This window comes from Scardinius erythrophthalmus, assembly GCF_964197995.2.
Source record: "Scardinius erythrophthalmus genome assembly, chromosome: 5".
Taxonomy (NCBI): domain Eukaryota; kingdom Metazoa; phylum Chordata; class Actinopteri; order Cypriniformes; family Leuciscidae; genus Scardinius; species Scardinius erythrophthalmus.
In genome coordinates this window covers 38,646,398-38,663,956 of record NC_138225.1, presented here as the reverse complement: position 1 = coordinate 38,663,956, position 17,559 = coordinate 38,646,398, and the positions used below count along the sequence as shown (strand labels likewise).

The 17,559-nt window shown below is 39.7% G+C and overlaps 1 protein-coding gene across 3 annotated transcripts in view; it reads left to right on the top strand.

Annotated features, from left to right (window-relative positions):
• zswim7 (zinc finger, SWIM-type containing 7) overlaps window positions 1–17,559 on the top strand; it is a 109,339-nt gene that overhangs the window by 35,008 nt on the left and 56,772 nt on the right. The gene's annotated exons all lie outside the window — the stretch shown is intronic.

Genomic DNA, 17,559 nt, shown 5'->3' with positions numbered 1-17,559 from the left:
ACAGTCAGTTATCATGCGTTTGAACAGATTTTATTCATTAAAAAGGCATGAGAAACATCCATGGGATGTCAGCATGAAATTAAAACTTGCCTTATTGTGAATGATTTATTGATGCATATTATTCCAAAGAAACAAAAACTGTTTATAATCTTCAATCAAAATGTAATTGTTTACCTGCTCCACCTCTGAAACAACCCTCCTTTTTGGCTGTCTTCACGCATTCCTTTTACTTGAACCCTTCCCCTCCCCTTCACCTGACTTCAATCTTGTAACAGCCACTTTTCACAATACAATCTATTCCAGATTGATATAATCCTGTTGTAAATTTTTAACATGTTAAAATTCCTGTTTTGCTGAATCACGTCACATGAGGGACATATTTTTTTATGTTAACTCATACTAAGATGGTTGCTAATATGTACCTGTAAGAGGGACTCACATCATCACTTGAATATCTTCAGTAAAGTTCAAAAGAAGATTCAAATCACTGTGCCTGAGATTATGATTGCTCTTGCGGTGAGTGGCGTGGCGACATTCCAGGGAAAAGATTTTTAGGAAAGGCCAAAACTAAACCGAGTGCATTTCTTTCAGCAATTCCTAGAAATCTATTGTTTTTCATTGTTCCACCCTTTCCTCTTTTATATACTCTGTGTGATCTTTACTAGGTATTTCAGACCTTGACTCATTTCACACAATCTTTTATTTCATGTTTTATGCATATCCATACAGAATGGTAATATCTCCTGTCTAATCTCTTTTCCCTTCTCCTCTTTCCATGCCCCAGGCAGTTTGGAAGTGTGGGTGATATTCAGAGTAAATTCTTAGTTTAGTTCAACTAAGTGACTGTTGGCCCAGTCTGTTGTTGAAATGTGTAAAGGGGGCAAATTCACTTAAAGGGATAGTTCACCCAAAAATGAAAATTAGCCCATAATTTAATCACCCTCAAGTCATCCTAGGTGTATATGACATTCTTCTTTCAGATGAATACAATCAGAGTTATATTAAAAAATGTCCTAGCTCTTCCAAGCTTTATAATGGCAGTGAGTGGCCGTTTCTGTTTTGAAGTCCATAAATGTGCATTTATCCCTCATAAAAGTTAACTCCGGGGGGTTAATATTCAGTGACCACCTGCAGTCCAGTTTAAACCAGTCACTATGTCCTGGTATAGTGCTGCCCAATGCCTATTAAGATTAAATCATTGTTATTTCAACACACTCCTGCTTTGTAAATTAGGCTTATTAGATTGCTGCTTATTCACGAAACTCAACCCTATTTGCCTGGTGTTATTACCACCCACGGAAAGCAGATGGTATATTCAATTAAATTTAACCCTGTAAAGCCTGACATTTTTTAAATAAGTTTAAAAAATAGAACAAAATAGTCCAGTGAGTGTTCATCTTGAAATATTAGTTACAATATAAAAGTCATTCTTACATTTACCTTACACAAATCAATAAAGATTTCACAGCAAAAAGACACGTGTACCATGACCTGCAAGTGGACATTTAGTGCAATTATACCGTTTATTTGATAAAAATATAAACGTTTCTGCAGGTTTTTCAGCAAAGTTTTGTTCAGGTTTATAATTTAGTGGTCTTAGAAATTAGCATATCAAAAATGATAAAGTAGGCTTTATAGTAGGGGTGGGAATCTTTTACCATCTCACGATTCAATTCGATTCCGATTCTTGAGGCCACGATTCGATTCAAAATCGATTTTCGATTCAAAAAGATTTTCGATTCAAAACGATTCGATTTTATTCATAATGATTTCTAATCGGGTTTCTGATCATGATCTACTCTCATCTGCTTTGCTATACAGAATGACAAATGGAGACATTAAAGTGTCTTTTTCTCATTTATTAAGTTCAATTCTCAGGGAAGTGCCTTTTATCAAAAACATTGTCTGGTTCTCAATTGCTACTCAATAGTAGCTAGCTATAAAATAAGTTGGAACAAAAATAAAGTGCTTCTTCATAATACAAAATGGTTGAAAATAGATGCATTTCCCAGGAAAGTTGCAGTTTACCACAAATATCATGTAGAACACAACCGGTGAAGACAAAAAAACATCTATATTTCTCAGTCAGACTCAGTAACTTGAATAACAAGTTATGAAAATAAAGTGCTTCTTTCAAAATGAAAAATAGTACCCCTAAGCTACCTGTCTCTGAAATGTTCATGACAGTGTCTCTTGCAACAATAGAACTGTAAACTGTGCGACTGATTATATGATTTTCAACAAATCATGAAAAAATCTGGACATGAACTGTGTCCAAGGTTACTGTCCATTTGCAGATGCAACATTCAGGTTCTTTTGCAGGAAAAGAAGCTGATCAACATGTGCAGGAGTGAGACTGCTTCGCTGTGCTGTCACTATAGAGCTGGTAAGTCCCGCCCCTTCCGCAAAACCCTGCTGGACCTCAAAGTTGAAAAACCGTCAATGCAAGTGAATGGGAGAAAATAATTATTTTCTGGTCCCGTTTGAATTGTGCCATGAATGTGAACATATGTTGTCTGTGAATTTTTTATACAACTTTTCGTGTAAAGAATGATACAATTTAGCGGGTAGAAGTTTGATACGGTTAGACTTTGTGTGAGAGCACTTTGTGGACTACAACTCTCGACGCGTTTGAAACGTCAACACCACTAGCACACGGACTAGCTCACGGATCCCGCTAAACATGGCTGTGTCTTTGGTGCACTTCACCGCCTTCTTTCAGGGAGAGGACAAAATCGTTGAGGTTGGCGAAAACCACGGGTAAGTCAACTTTATGGGGTGACGTCACATAGGCGACATGTAGTCTTTCTCGTTATGTCTTTTCCACAACTGCTAGCTGAAGAATCATACCATATACTGTCAAACTCGTAACATGAAAAGTTATATAAAAAATTCACAGACAACATATGTTCATATTCATGGCACAATTCAAACGGGACCAGAAAATAATTATTTTCTCCCATTCACTTGCATTGACGGTTTTTCAACTTTGAGGTCCAGCGGGGTTTTACGGAAGGGGCGGGACTTACCAGCTCTATATCTCCAGCGTTGGAGAAAACTCTCTCGGCTGCAACGCTAGTGCCAGGGATACACAAGTATCGCTTAGCCAGTCCAGCTAAGAGAGGAAAAGCTGTCTGATGGGTCCTCCACCAGCTGAGCGGGTTCTCTGACAGAGACGGGAGGGGCTTCAAGATACTTCTTCAGTTCCTCTTCAGCTCTGGAGCTGGCAGATCTACGGACAACACTGACCTCAGTAAATGTCTTGCCCAATAGCGTGACCAGTGCAGAGGGCCTTCTTTTTGGAGCAGGGCCTTCTTCTTGCTGTGGTGTCTCAGACTCAACCTCAGCCTCTTCTGAGTTCACTTGTCTCTACAGAAACAATTCAACAATCATGTCAGTCATAATCAATTATGTACAAAATAGTCACACAAGTCCCCCATTTTATGGTTAACTAAAATTAAAAGGCATATATAAAACTTGCAAGATGAGATGGCATCATTTAACTTTGACCTACATCCATTTTCAGCAAGCATAAATGTCTTACACATTTTAGAAAATATATATTACTCAAGAACAGATAATTTACCTCAAGTGCTGCAGCCTCTGCAACTACATTGGCATGGATTTCCAGCTGGTCCTCCTCAGTGAGGAAAAGCAGGGCCTTAAATCTGGGGTCCAAAAAGGAAGCAGAGTACAGCATGCGCTTATCCCGTGCAGAACTGTATCTTTTCGCCAGATCATCGTGGATTGCCAGTTTGATTTTCCGAATAACTGGTGTGTCAGCAGCAGCAACGCCAGATGCCTCCGTGTCGTACAGCAATTGAGCATGCAAAGGAGCAATAACTGAGAGTGTAGGCGTAGAATCCTCTGACATTATGTGGGTTGCGTCTTTCATTGGTTTCAGCGCCGATGCTATTTCCTCAGCAGTGGAGATGTCGGTGTCGCTGAGTGTGCAGATGTCACTTCCAGATTTTCTCACCTGGGGGGAGAGCAGCGCAGCACAAATAGCAGGCTGCTGCTCTAGGAATCATTCTATCATGTCCAGCGCGCTGTTCCAGCGTGTAGCGACATCCGTTTTCAGTTTGTGCACCGGTAACTGCAGAAGTTTCTGCTTTTCCAGCAGTTCGTGATTTGCAATGGCGCTGCGGTGGAAGAAACCAGTAATTCGCCTGATCCTCCCAAGCAGTCGTGACACCGTGGTGAGCTTCAGAGCTTGTTGTGCAGCCAGGTTGAGAGTATGGGCAAAACATGTAATGTGTGCCAAATTGTCAATCTGTACAGCGGCGAGCATGTTGGCAGCATTATCAGTCACAATCACCAGATCCGAGACCGTCAGTTCCCATTCATTAGCAACGGAGTGAAACATGGCATTGACATTTACGGCTGTATGGCTCTCGTGCATCACACGAGTTTGCAAAACACGGGATTCGAGCACCCACGTATCAGTTATGTAGTGAGCGGTGAATGTCACAAAAGACTTGGTTGCTCTTGATGTCCATGCATCACATGTTAGTGCCACTCTGGTCGTTTCGGTTAGGGCACTGGCGACCTTTCTTTTAGTCTCATTGTAAAGCTGTGGCACAGCTGTCTCAGTGAAAAACTTGCGGGACGGTATGGCGTACCTCGGCTCCGCTGTCTGTAACATGCAGACGAATCCCTCGTTCTCCACCACACTGTAAGGCCTTAGGTCTTTGGCGATGAAGCAGGCGATAGACCCGAGTTATTTTTTTTGCCCTCTCGGAGTTGGGCAGGGAGTTTCGTGAAGCACTGCAGTGTGCGTTGGTCTGCAGCTGGCGGCTGACTCTGCTCCGTGTCGCTGAGCTCCGGGTGATGCCTTTAAGTGAAGACGGGGCTGGTTGGATCTCCCTCTCATCCATATTTGCTTCCTCTTTGTTTTAGTGATTTCACGTTCAAAAACCGGCTGCGTGGTGATGTCCGGACGTCCCGTATAGGCTAGTTACAAAAATGGAGGCGAACAGCCAGCTGATTTGATTTATTTATTAAATCGATTCTTGGACATTTCAGATCGATTCTGAATAGTTGCAAATGAGAATCTAGATTCTTCTGTGAATCGATTTTTTGGCACACCCCTACTTTATAGGGTTAAAAGAGATGTTTGTTTTTCATTTTCAATAATTAAATGGAGAAGAGTGTTACATGTATGACCAGGCCTATAGCCAGACGGGGATATAGTAGAGAGCACTTTGTCAAGTCAAGTCACCTTTATTTATATAGTGCTTTTTACAATACAGATTGCTTCAAAGCAGCTTTACAGAGATAAAATAATGCAACAAAGTTTGTTTCTAGAATAAAACTGCATCACAGTCCAGCTTAAGTTAGTTCAGTGATGGCTCATTTTTGTTGTAAAAAAGTTATTTATTCAGTTCATTTATATATAGCCGCTCTGGAGAAAACAGTGATGTCATCATCCAGCTCATCAGTTCAGTTCTCATTTAATGGTGTCAATGCAGGCAGATCAGTAATATTGTTGGATATTAAATGTTAAATGTTCCCAACTAAGCAAGACAAAGGTGAAAAAGTGACAGTGGCAAGGAACCAGAACTCCATCAGGTGACCAGAATGGAGAAAAAAACCTTGTGAGAAACCAGGCTCAGTCGGGGGCCAGTTTTCCTCTGGCCAACGAACGAACAGTGTATGATTATGAATCTTACAGGTCAGAAGTCAGATTGGATCAGAACATTCAGAATATTTATCCAGTTCCATCTGTTTGAATTTCGGAGTCGGTATGGAGACGGGTTTTTAGAGGATAAGTGCTGATGGCTGTCATGTTGATGAGGCCTTCACAGGGGAGAGTCTAGTTGACACAATCTCTGCTGACACTTCAGGGATGCGTTATGGTCATGTCTAGGTGCAGGTCCTCCATCTGATTTGAATACAGCCCGGATCCGGCTGACTACAGTAAACCTCGAAAAAAAAAAAAACAGACTAACATTAGCGTTGATGCCATTCTTCTTATGATGTAACGAGTACATCGGAAGTGTTCCCGGTTCCGGCTTACCTAGTTTATGCAGCCTAATAATCATTTAACTGATTTGAATTATAGAAATGTATAATGTTCTATGTGTATGCCAGGTTAAAGAGATGTGTTTTTAATCTCGATTTATACTGACACAGTGTGTCTGCTTCTCGAACAACATTGCTAAATAAGAAAAGGATCTACCGCCAGCAGTTGATTTTGATATTCTAGGTATTATCAACTGACCAGAATTTTGAAATCGCAATAGACGTGAAGGACTATAATGCGTTAAGAGCTCGCTCAAGTACTGGGGAGCTAAACCATTTAGTGCTTTGTAAGTAATCAGCAATATTTTAAAATGTATATGATGTTTATTAGGGAGCCAAAGCAGTGTTGACAGAACCGGGCTAATATGGTTCTATTAAGAACTCTAGCTGCTGCGTTTTGGAACAACTGGACTTTGTTTATTAAGTGGGCAGGGCAACCACCCAATAGAGCTTTGCAATAATCTAGCCTTGTATAATAATCAACAGGTTTGCATTTTACATTGAAAGCATATTTCGTCATTTTGATATATAATTTTAATATGGTGGACCTGTGCCTAGACATGACCAGTCAGTGTAGTCAGCCGGATCCGGGCCGTATCCAGATCAGATGGAGGAGATGGAGGAAAGAACTTTGCATTCCTTTAATTTTGTGAATTTGTAAGTTTTGTCAGGGCACAAAGAAATATAGATCTGAGTATAACATTGAAAACTAATGCCATGTTTCCTAATGGCATCTCCCAAGGGTAGCATGTGCAGGGTGAAAAGCAGCGGTCCTACTACTAAGCCTTGCGGTACTCCATACTGAACTTGTGATCGATATGACATCTCTTCATTTACTGCTACAAACATAACAGTCAGATAAGTATGATTTAAACCATGCTAATGCAATTCCACCAATATGGAATTAATTGTGCAGGGCTTTCACTGTGAGGTTGAGTTACCAACTGATGAGCATAAATCCTCTTCGTGTGCATGTGAGAGAGAGAGAGAGAATGCACACAGTAGCCTACTTACATCTACTGTGTTTAAAGGAATACTCGATTTGGCAGTTTTATATATTTCTGTGTTTATTTGGCCGTTTAGGCGCGCAACCGAAGACAAAGGCTATGCTTGTCCGTGTTGCGCTCAGAGCGCGCACAGCATCCTGTCAGTAGAATTCAGTTCTCTTTTGCGACTTATCACGCTTTAGATATTTCTTTTCAATATAAAGCACATCAGCTCTTTTCTTTCTCATTCATTCATGTTTTGTTATTAATCAATTTAAACAGAATCGTCAACTGAAATCTACGCAGATTATCAAAAATACGACACATTTATAGGACATATGGGATCTGCGGCAAAAGTGAAAGTACCAGCGCCCAGTGGGTGAAATGTTTCGAAATGTCTCTTAGCACAGCAAAGTCCCCGTTTGTTTAAAAGGATATAAAAGTTTAAAGTAAAGTTTATATAGCCTACTTTTACATTTTTGCTGCTGTTCTAAAATGGTTTTCGCCAGCTTGAATCCCAATGTAAGAGCTGTAGGTTACCACCACAGAAACGTAAGCGGTTAGTTGATTGCTGTGGTGACTCGTGACACTCGCGAACAGCACTGAACAGGCACTTTTGCTGGTACAACTTGAATATTATTATTATCATAAACTTTGCATTACGTGGCATCACGATGGTGGCTCTCCATTGTGATGTCGGTCAGCCATCACGATGGACGATGATATCACAACCCGATGGTAGCACAACCCTACTCAGGGACACTACAATGCAATGTCTGATGCGATACTGTAGTAGACGGTTGCATAGTTATAATTTTTCCCTAATATTATCAATCTTGCAGTTAAAGAAGTTCATAAAGTCTTTACTGCTATGCTGTTTGGAACCTTCAGAAGTAGAAGCTTTATTTCTTGTTAATTTAGCCACTGTATCAAATAAATTCCAAGGGCTGTATTTGTTTTCTTCTAAGAGAGACGAAAACAGTTTTTATGGCCTTTTTGTACGCAATCATGCTTCCTTTCCACGAAATGCAAAAAACGTCTAGTTTTGTTTTCTTCCAGCTGCGCTCAATCTTTCTGGCTGCGCTCTTGAGGGCCCGAGTGTGCTCGTTGTACCACGGCATTGGACTATTTTCTTTAATCTTCTTTAAGCGCAAAGGAGCAACTGTGTCTAAAGTGCTGGAAAGAGAGAGTCAATGGTTTCTGTTGCAATATCGAGTTCTTCTAAGCTATCTGGGATGCTGAGGAGATGAAACTGATCTGGAATATTATTAATAAAGAAATCTTTAGTGGCAGAAGTGATATGATGACTCATTTAAAGTAATGTAATCGTCTGGTTTTAGCCAGTTTTCTGTCAAACACAGCACATCTAGGTTATGATCTGTAATCATATCATAAACAGTGAGTCCTTGTGAAGAAAGGGATCGAACATTCAGTAACCCGAGCTTTATCATTTGTTCATCTGTATTATATTAAATTTTTATTTGTTGAACATCAATAAAAATTTTACCCTTAAATGGGTTTGAGAGTTTTTTGAATTTCCTTGTTCGGGGAACAGACACAGTCTCTATATGATGATATCTAAGTGAAAGCGTCTCTATGTGATGGGATTTATCTGACTTCTGTGACGTGAGACAGCTAGCAGACGGTCGGTTTAGCCAGTGTGTCTGTTTCCTGACCTGGGCCCCAGAATCAGATATTTCAAGTTTCAACTATAAGACTATGTGCCATATTACTAGAAAGAAGATCACCATCCCAGGAGGGATGAGTACCAGGTCATTTTAACAGGTCTTTTTAACAGGTCAGGTCTGCCCCAAAAACTTTTCCAATTGTCTATGAACCCTAAATTATTTTGCGGACACCACTTAGACAGCCAGCCATTGAGTGAGGACAATCTACTAAATATCTCATCACTCCGGCGAACGGGAAGGGGGCCAGAGCAAATTACAGTGTCTGACATTGTACTTGCGAGTTTACACTTTAATGTTAATTTTAGTGATCTCCGACTGGTGAAGTCGAACATCATTAGTGCCGACGTGAATAATAATCTTAGAGAATTTACGATTCGCATTAGCCAGCACTTTTAAATTTGCTTTGATGTCAGGCGCTCTGGCCATGTGGCTATGGTGGCTGGTGGCTCTATTTTCACGTTCCGTGTAATTGAATCACCAATAACTAGGGCACTTTCAACAGGATTCTCAGTGGGTGCGTCACTGAGTTGGGAGAACCTGTTTGATGTTCTAATTTGAACGGAAGAGCTGTGTTTTGTCCCACGACTATGCCTTCTCACAGACACCCGGTTGCCCTGCTGCAAGGGCTCTATAGCCGGAACCGAACAATGTACAGAGTAAAATACTTTATTTTATCCCTCTATTGAGACTCTTTCATTATTTTAATGGATCCTTGCTGAATGAAAGTATCCGTTTCAGAAAGTATCAGAGCTGATTGTTTTCTCTCTATATGTAGATAGAATATGGCAAGTTGCATTTGCTGACAACCAACAATGGCACTTCACACTGTATTATATAATGCTGAAAACACTGTTGGCTGCAGAAGCATTAAATTTGATTCATGCTGATGTTGTCATATTTTTTGTCTAATTTTATGAATCCCGAAAGTCAATGTTTATAATCTGACCTGGCTGAATTTCTAGCATCACCAGGCCTATGAGACCAGACTTTTTTGTGTTTGGCTGGCTGTCGGTTGATGGTCTGTCAGAATCTTCCTCTCAAAGCCAAGACAAAGTGTATTGTGAAAAAGACAGGAGTAATGTTCAGTGTGCATTATGAAGGTACTTAGCATATGAAATTAAGCGATGTGCTGTATCATCCTGTGAGTATTACGTTTTGTCAGCGTCAGTTCTGCTCTCTCCCTCTGCGACGGCTCTGGCCTTTGCACTGCTTTCACTCCTGTGGCTCCATGTTTCTAATTATCCTCCCTGTGACTCACCGCAATGAGGTGTCAATCTTTGACAAAGCGAGGCCTTTTTTCTTTACAGGGCAGAGGAGCAGCTTCACTGCAGGGGATTTATCAGTGTTTGCCTGATAATGGAGTGCGTGGTCTGATAATAAAGTGTGTGGTCTGATGAGTTTTCCGCTACACTAAGATTTATTCATCAAGATAATACCTTCATAAGTTATATTCAGTACTGAGACACTTCAGCTAACACACATGGATAGCAATAAAGGGGCTTATAGAATGTTAAGTTATGATTATATTATGAGAGGACCAGTTTGTAGAAATGCACCTGACTTTAAGATTTCCGTTTCATTTTATTGCTTTCTATGAAAAAATATATTTAAGAGGTCTTGTTTGTTTTTCTGTTGAGTTTTGAGGAAATTGTGGCAGGGTATTCATTTCGGGAAGACAGAAGTAAAGAGATATAAGGAGCACAAAACTTGCACTGCTCTATCATACAGTGGGGGAAAAAATTATTTGATCCCCTGCTGATTTTGTAAGTTCGCCTACTTAAAAAGAAATGAAGGGTCTAGTAAAATAAAATAAAAATTCAAGTACTTAAGAAAAATAATATAATTGTTTTGTTTTTTTACTATACAACTGTAAAATGTATGACTGCCTTGTTTCTTAATTTCAAAACATTAAACTATCAAACTTTTATTTTGGCAGAAAACCACAGGAAGCCCTTAAAGCCCTAAAGCTCTTTGTCAATCATGTAGGTGTTGTTGGACTAGATTGTTGAGCTGTATGATTGTATAACAAACAAGAAACATTGAGCTATTTTATTTTAATATGTTCCCATATTCCAGGATGGTAATGATCCCATATTCACTGCCAAATCATACACATTTCATGACCTTGCCGGTCATCAGATCTACACACTGTTGAATCTCTCTGGGACATTCCAGAGCGCAGAATGCAAATGAGTTTTCCAGCTACTTCATACCTCAAACAACTGGAGGATTTTCCTCTTGAAAAATGAAGATGTATCCCAAAGCATACAATGTCAGCATTTTAAGAAGGAATTCAAGCTGCTCTGCAAAGTGTGTCCTACTTTACATTTACATTTACATTTATTCATTTAGCAGACGCTTTTATCCAAAGCGACTTACAAATGAGAACAATAGAAGCAGTTAAACTAACAGTAGGACAACAATATGCAAGTGCTATGACCCCTCTCAGTTTAATCTAACACAGAATTTTTTATTATTATTTTTTTTTTAAGTATTATTATAGAATAGAATAGAATAGAATAGAATAGAATAGTAGAGAAAGTGTTAGTATTACTGGATCAAGTGCTGTCGAAAAAGAAGCGTCTTCAGCAGTTTCTTGAAAGTGGCTATGGACTCAGCAGCTCTGGCTGAGTTTGGCAGATCATTCCACCAGCAGGGAACAGTCATGGTGAAGGTCCAAGAAAGAGATTTTGTGCCTCTTTGAGAAGGCACCACAAGACGTCGTTCGCTTGCAGAGCGCAAGTTTCTGGATGGCACATAAGTCCGAAGTAATGAGTTAAAATAACAGGGAGCAGAGCCAGTGGTTGTTCTGTAGGCAAACGTCAGTGACTTGAATTTGATGCTAGCGGCAACTGGCAACCAGTGCAATTTTGTGAGGAGAGGAGTGACACATGCTCTCTTTAGCTCGTTAAAGACCACTCTAGCTGCGGCATTCTGGATCTTTTGCAGAGGTTTGACCATGCAAGCTGGAAGACCAGCCAGGAGAGCGTTACAATAGTCCAGTCTGGATAAAACTAGCGCTTGGACAAGGAGTTGTGTAGCATGTTCTGATAGGAAGGGCCTGATCCTCCTAATTTTGTACAAGGCAAATCTACATGACCGGGCAGTTCTAGCAATGTGGTCTGTGAAGTTCAATTGATCATCAATTACCACACCAAGGTTCCTGGCTGACCTTGATGGAGTTATGGATGACGAGTCTAGCTGAATGCTGAAGTTGTAATGTAGTGTTGGGTTGGTAGGGACCACGAGTAGCTCTGTCTTCGTGAGGTTTAGTTGAAGGTGATGGTCCTTCATCCAGCCAGAAATGTCTGTCAGGCAGGCTGAGATACGATCAGCTACCGTCGGATCGTCAGGCTGGAATGAGAGGTAGAGTTGTGTGCCATCAGCGTAGCAGTGATAGGAAAAGTCATGTTTCTGAATCACAGATCCTAGTGATGTCATGTAGATGGAGAAGAGAAGTGGTCCAAGCACTGAGGCCTGAGGCACCCCAGTAGCTAGATGTTGGGTCTTAGACACCACACCCCTCCACGATACACTAAGGACCTACCTGAGAGATAAGACTTGAACCATTGGAGTGCGGTTCCCGAGATGCTCTTCGTCTTTAGGATTGACAGGAGGATCTGGTGGTTAACTGTGTCGAAGGCAGCAGACAGATCCAGCAGGATGAGAATTGAGGATTTGGAAGCTGCTCTTGCCAGTCTCAGAGCTTAAATTACTGAGAGCAGGGCAGTCTCAGTTGAGTGTCCGCTTTTGAAACCAGACTGATTGTTGTCCTAGAGGTTGTTCTGTGTAAGGAAGGAAGGAACAAAATCTACTTCTTGTTAGATTTTGTTAGTACTTATTACCCTTTTTTTAGATTTTTTTTTTGTTATCCTTTTTCTTACTTTAATGACCAAGGCTGGTTTTCCCGAAACCTTCTAAACGCTACGTCGTTCTTAAGTTACACCTTAAGCTGTACCTTATCATTAATATGTGTTTCCCGAAACGTTCTTAGTTAAGTATACCTTCTGTAAGTCATACGTTCAGAAGGTTGGTCTGGACCACTCTTAGCTTTACCTTATCACTGTTGCAGGTTTTAATACACCCAGACAGTGTTTAATTAATTCAAGAATAAAATTGTCATTACACTGATTGTTGTTAGATTTTTAATTATACTATCCAAAGGTATATCTGCTGGCAAACCATTAAAGGCTTAATTGTCTATTTAAAGGGAATGATTGTGGTGGGGAGTTTACTCAAACTATGGCAGTGATACAGCGAATAGTTGTTCTAAAAGACGGCGCCGTCTGCGGAGGCCAGTGAAAGCATACTGTGAGTTAAGTCCTATACGGACGCTAATTGTTTCTCATAGGCTTGTACGGTATTTTAAACATTTACAGGGGTAAGTCTGTGATTTTATGAGTCCTAATAAATGCAGTTTCAACTATTTCTTAAGTGCTTCTTTAATAAAGAACACCGCTTTCTCACATAATGCAGTGAAGTAGCCCCTGCACGAGTGAATAATTGATTCTCGAGCCATCGATATCAATCAATTCAGCACCATCGCCACGGACAGCACCTGGTAACTTCGCACGTAAGAAGGTATATCTTAAGCAGCTTCCTAAGGTATGGTTCGGGGAACACGCCTAGAATTGGTATACCTTTAGTTAAGTTATACCTTAACCCTCTGGGGACCAGAAACGCGCCCGCGCGTTTTGCTCGTTTTTTTTTTTTTTTTGCAATGAAAATAAACACTAAATGCTCTGTTAATTTTGATCTTTCATTTTCGTGTAATACATCAATCGATCCTGTTCAGTTTCTATTTTTTTTCTGTATACTCATAATAAAAATAAAGTGTTTTGCTTTTTGACAAATAAAGAAAAATTAACATGATGCGATTTCTGCCTTCTCTCTGTCAGTAAACTCCCATTTGAAACGCGTTCGAAAATGATCTATAACTCCGCGAAAATTCAGTCAAACAGGCAAACAGACCCACGGGCATAAAGCTTGAGATCGCATCTGTTAAATGAAGTAACTTATATAAAAAACAAATATTCTCAGCTTCTGTAATCTGTATAAAAAGAGAGCGACTCCAGTCAAGCTCATTACGAGCCATTCAAAAGTATTGTGACCACTCCCCGGAGAGCGCGTGCTATTCAAACGCAAATTCTGGGAACCATGTCACACCTGTGAAACGCCCACATCAGCTGTAAACAAAGCGCGTCGCGATCGAGTGAGGCATAATATAGCCTAGCTTATGGAGAAAAGATGTTGCTGATATGAGGAGCAATATATCCTGATATGAGGAGCAGATTCCGCTGAGGAGTGAGGTAGGCTGTTTTCTTTTCTCAAGTGTGGAATAACGTTATGGAATAACGTTAGTGTAGGCCTATGCAAACCGCAAAAAGATGAATCGCATTTCTATAATATGACTCGCCTTTCTGTGAGATGAATGAAGGGTACATATTTGTAAAGACTGTTTAGCCTAAATATGAATCGCGCATCTGTGTGTGAAAGAATAAACTGCTTTGCTATAGCCTACTGAGATGAGTAGGAATATGTTGAAATAAAATGTATTTGTATAAGCAACGTATTAAACTGCAAATTAGCATTTATATGCCCTAATATTTCATAAAAACAACGTTACAGTCAGTCACTTGTTGACTAGATTTGGGTACAGTTTTTAGGCTACTGTAGAATATACTGCCACATAAGCTTTTGTTTAGCCATTTCTGTTCATATCTAACGTTATATATATATATATATATATATATATATATATATATATATATATATATATATATATATATATATATAATGTCAAAAATAAAGTCATAGACTAAGATGTTATGTTCCAATGTTGGCTATATTCAAACTAATGAATACATATGATAAAATGTAGGCCTATAATCTTTTTTCTTTTTCTTTTTTACAAAGAAAGAGTACACTTGAAATATTGTTGAAATTGTAATTATTGTTGTAATTGTAACATTTTTAATAAAATAGCAAAACATATTTACAAGAGAGATGTAAGCGAAATCTTAAATGGTCAATATAAGTCTTCTTCTAAATACATATTTTGTCCTTGCATTGTGGCTCAGTCAGTGTCACACCTGAATGAATGGCTAATTATGCAGAGTCATTATGCAGAGTGGGTGGGACATTGAAATCTAAGGTGTAAACTACTCCTCCCCCTCGCATATTGGCTTTCCAAGCAAAACCTGTTTTACACCATTTAAATCAATGTATTTTTTTTTTGTGAACGATAAAGCAAGACTATTTTAACATAATTTTGAAGCTAGAACACAAAGGGACAACATCCATTAGTCAAAAGTCTTGTGGACACATATTTAATATGTGTTTTGTAGTCTTAATTCAGCAACTTTCATTTTAATTTTTTCCAATAACCACGCATAAACATTATTCTCTTAAAAATACAAACATCTACATACACGTTGCTCACATATTATGGTAGCCCTGTTTGTGCTATATAGAGTGAATTTACACCTTTGCCATTAACGTCTTTATAAATAACTGAAAAAAGCACAAATGTCAAGGCATGTCAGAACATCTCAAGGACCCCAAAAACAGCTTGGTCCCCAGAGGGTTAAAGGAACACTCCACCGTTTTTTGAAATAGGGCTTATTCACATTCTTTCCTACATTTAGATAGGTGGGTAAATGCATTTTTGTCTCAGTGCATGCATTGTTTTAGTTTGACAGGGTCGGCGCTAGCTTAGCTTAGCACAATGAATGGAATCCTTTGTTGCCAGCTAGCATGTCCTGAGTAAAAGTGATACAAAAAAAAAAAAACGCACGTAATTACTTCTTGTGGCCTGCGTATTCACAACGAGTACAAATAGATTAACACTAGGTGATTTCCTAGGCAGATATTGACTTGTGACTATATTAGGGGGAAGCACAGGTGAAGCACAGCTACTTAGGCGAAGCACTGCTACTTGGGCGCAGAGATATCACGCAACACATGAAATCCCACGACTTCCGTCAACATACCGGCGTGAATAGTAGCTGCCTGGCTATTTTGGCTATTGGGGGAATATGCCGACTGAAATAGAGTGTCCGTGCTGTGGCAAGTGGGACAAGTTGCTTCCATCGATGACCAGGCTCAGCGCGTCAGATCAAGATGAGCGTGCCCGCAGTTGTGTAACAGCTACCGAGGATTTCACGGCGCTGATCCATCCGGCAGTACTCGATTTTTTTTTCCGGTGTGATAAAGTGAACTGGAAAAAAACGCCCCACGCCGAATGGACCAAATGGACAGCTGTCCACAGAGTAAGTGATTATTTTAAACATGACACATGTATAGTAAACTGTTTGTAGCCTTCTCCTCTCTAGTAGTTATACTAAAACTCCTGAGTCAAAAGAACCAGGCTAACTCGGTGAGAGAAATATAGCTAACTTAGCCCTCAGTCATTTCATTTTACAGGTAACGATAACAGCGATTTTTATTTTAGTTTGGTTGTTCATGCTAAATAGGTTGAATTCAACAAGAGGTTATACTAGAGGAGGCTAACGTTATTTGAACCGTAGTCTATATACAGTATATACAGCTTCTCAGCATCTATCTTACAACCGAATAAAGACACAGATTAACATAAGGAAGAGTAATAAAAGACAACTTACATGTGCACTTTGTTCTGCCTGTGCTTTGAAAATAGATGGGATGGGACGGCCGTATGTTTCAGACGTAGTACCGTCTTTCTGGACCCATATTCCATTTTTTCAAAGTAACTTAGTCCTCTGGTGCAAAATGCTCTTCGCAAACACGATACTGTTTGATTTTGTAGAGAGGCGTTGAAGTACAGATCTCCAGAGCAGCTAGCCATTTATTTCTCAGTTCCACATTCGATGGAATTCTGTGAAACATTACATTTGTGTATGTCCTTTGCTTGTTTTCACAACCTTTTGCTACACAGGTAATTACCATGTTTGCTGTAACTGTAGCTGTAACTTCTCAAAATAAACAATCCAAAAGCGAAGACACTCGGTGCAGGTCACGCTTGTTGTTCTTCTTCTTCTGTGTTTTGACTCGTTGCACGCCGGTATGTTGACGGAAGTCGTGGGATTTCATGTGTTGCGTGATATCTCTGCGCCCAAGTAGCAGTGCTTTACCTAAGTAGCTGTGCTTCGCCTGTGCTTCCCCCTAATATAGTCCCAAGTCAATATCTGCCTAGGAAATCACCTAGTGTTAATCTGCATCGCTATTTGTACTCGTTGTGAATACGCAGGCCACAAGAAGTAATTACGTTTTTTTTTTTTTTTTTTTTTTCACTTTTACTCAGGACATGCTAGCTGGCAACAAAGGATTCCATTCATTGTGCTAAGCTAAGCTAGCGCCGACCCTGTCAAACTAAAACAATGCATGCACTGAGACAAAAATGCATTTACCCACCTATCTAAATGTATGAAAGAATGTGAATAAGCCCTATTTCAAAAAACGGTGGAGTGTTCCTTTAAGAGTCTTCGTAGTGCGCTAAGAGACAACGTCACACAGTTGCTTCAGGGACTACAGATGAAAAATAGCCTGTATGGCTAAATCTGGCACATTTACATGATGGACTGGAGTGCTCATGTTAATTAATGTGCATTGTCCCTTTTAAAATAAATACATTCAAATTTTACACGTTATTGGGAAACGCAGCCCAGATCTGTTGACAGACCCCTGAAGGGAATCGGCTGTGCAATATCCTTTTGAGTGCAGTTCTGCATTGAGTTTGCAGTAAATGGTTTATTGAAATGTCAAGCTTGATATTCTTATTCTAATTAGTTCTAATTCTTTTGTTTATGTTATCATTGTTTTTTTATTATTTCATATTGAGAGACTAAATTTTTGTTCTCTAAAAATGTGTCACTATGCAGGAC